Source organism: Notothenia coriiceps, unplaced genomic scaffold (assembly GCF_000735185.1).
Source record: "Notothenia coriiceps isolate Sejong01 unplaced genomic scaffold, NC01 NC01_scaffold00018999, whole genome shotgun sequence".
Lineage (NCBI taxonomy): Eukaryota > Metazoa > Chordata > Actinopteri > Perciformes > Nototheniidae > Notothenia > Notothenia coriiceps.
The window spans coordinates 1,016,370-1,018,813 of record NW_011351700.1 but is presented as its reverse complement, the minus strand read 5'-3'; the positions used below and the strand labels follow the sequence as shown (position 1 = coordinate 1,018,813).

The following is a 2,444-nucleotide window of genomic DNA, read 5'->3' as shown; positions in this document are numbered from 1 at the left end:
TCAAAAGCAAGCATTAAAAGGAATCTGTGTACATTTTGTAATTCATGTAATTCACGCAGTAAAAACACAAGTTGGTCAGTTATCTTTGGCCCATCACTGAAGCTATGTTACACATGTGATACCGTTTTCTTTCCCTCTAAATGTGAATATGATAGGGAGTTGCAGAGGGTGTGAGTTCAGGGTATAGACTGAAAAAACACAAACCAGGTTCAAGTATAGACCATCAGCGAGAGGTCTGAAGCCAACCACACACACCTCAAACACTTAAATATTTTGTTTAGTCATGGCAAGCCGGCCAATTAATATTTTCACATGAGAGAAACAAACGGAGATGGGTGCTTCATGAAGCCGTCCTTTAATGTGTGTGAGTGTATGTGGAGTTGTACTTCAGCTTACTGCAAATGAAATCCAAACAACACGCGGGAGAGACGTTCTAAAGAGAAGAAAAGCTACAGTTGTTCCCTCTGAAACAGCTCTGTTTATATCCTCAGTCGTCATAAAGGTTGATTTTGAAAGCTGTTTGAAACTATCCTTCAAGTTTAGGTCCAAGGTCTGGTGCTCATAAATTATAATTAATGAGCAGGCAGGTGTTTTTTTTCTCTCATCCAGTGATTTTCAGCTGAGCAAAGCACATTTAAGTGAAGGGATAACAGCCGCACATTAAGGGCTTCAGTGGAAGAATAATAGAAGTTCGGAAACGGCCTCCGTCTGTACGTTTGACTGCTTGAAAGCCTGTTTTCTGGCTCTGGTTATTTTTGCAGGGGCCTCGAGCTCTGGGAACTCTCAAAACGCCGGGAAATCGCAAGAGAATATTTGTGATGGACTGTGATGGAAGTTTGTCCAGGTGGCACGATTAATTGTTGCTGAACTTCTCAGTAGGGAAAAAAGGCGTCCCTCGTGGTCTTTAATTATGGGTGTTGACCACCAGCACTCTTTGTGGTGTAACCCAGGAATCGTTAATGGAAGGAGATGTCAGCAACAAAAGGTGCCGACCAGGGTCAATACAGTAACAAATAAATATGAATAAGCATTGAATAATAATTTAACCTTTCATTAATGCATAATCTGGCCGGAAGAGAACTCTCTGCTCCATAGTTTCTCTTAATAACTGGACTTAAACTCCCACTGTACATTTTACATTTATAATCAATTTAATATTGAATAATCAATTTCTTGCACAATAATATCCTGCATTATATTTGCTATTGGAAATGTGTATTTCCACATGTGTATTTTTCACATCCACGTATATATATATATATATACTCCACCACCTCTCTGAAGAACCAGCACCTTACCGTGGTAGAGAGGTTTGTGTGCCCTGATGAACCTGGGGGCTGTGTTGTCTGGAACCTTGTGTTCCTGGTAGGGTCTCCCATGGCAAATTGGTCTCAGGCAAGGGGTCAGACTAAGATTGGTTCAGAAGACCTCATGAAAGACGACACACGAAGTGAGGATACCCGGCCCGGAGGAAGCCCGGGGTCCCCTTCTGGATTGGGTCTTGGCTGTCTCGCGTCCAATACATACTCTAGCGTTCACTGGTCCGGACGACGCGCGCGCTCGTCTCCTCGTTCGTCTCTTCTCTCCTCTCTCTGTGTCGTGGGCTGTCTCTATGCAGTTTGTGTCTCTCTCCTCTTCTCTCTAATTAGTAGGAACGTGACTCCTCACTGGAATCGCGATTAGTTCTGTCTTCTCCTGGTTCCTCTCTCTGCGCTCTCCACGAAGGAGGCCCGGCCCATTCCCTCTCTATTGTGTCTATCTCTCCTCTCTCTCTCTCTCTCTGCTTGTGAGTGGTACTATTCGTCTCCTGCTCTCTGCTTCTCTAGTCTCTCTTNGAAGGTGTATATGTGGCAGCCTCCATGTAAAGTTAGCGTCAACACTCACGGGGTGAAATTTTCATAATAAAACCGTATTTCCCCCACTGTCAAATGATTTCAAAAAATCATTTGACAGTGGGGGAAATACGGTTTTATTATGAAAATTTCACCCCGTGAGTGTTGACGCTAACTTTACATGGAGGCTGCCACATATACACCTTCTCCTGGCGAGATCTCAAATCATCTTCGTAATATCTATCAAACTATAGATCCTACACATCCACTGGACGTGGATTCTGAAAGTACAATATACACTTCTCGCTAGAAATCTAATCAAAAAGCATTTTAATGGCCAAACTATCCTACAATTTAGGATTTTCCAGAGAGGGTTATTTGTGATTATAAAACGGAAAAGTGAAATCAAGAAATCTGATTGGTTCTTAGCCGTGATATAGTGAGCGTATACTACGGGTAGAATTGTAAGTTACTTTTCACAACAAGTCAGTATCCCTCCGCGTCTGAGAAAAACAGTATACCTTTTTACGCAGCGGTCCAGACATAGACATCAAACGGCAAAACATATTCAGTGTGCAGTTCCTTTGGCATTAGGGCAGGGATATCTAGATA

At 42.7% G+C, this 2,444-nt stretch overlaps 1 long non-coding RNA gene across 1 annotated transcript in view; it reads right to left on the bottom strand.

The window, feature by feature from the left end:
* Window positions 1-1,267: 1,267 nt before the first annotated feature.
* LOC104951439 (uncharacterized) overlaps window positions 1,268-2,444 on the bottom strand; it is a 12,456-nt gene continuing 11,279 nt past the window's right edge. Inside the window, exon 3 of the long non-coding RNA XR_799024.1 lies at window positions 1,268-1,278. This is a non-coding gene — a long non-coding RNA (uncharacterized lncRNA). The remainder of the gene's footprint in view (window positions 1,279-2,444) is intronic.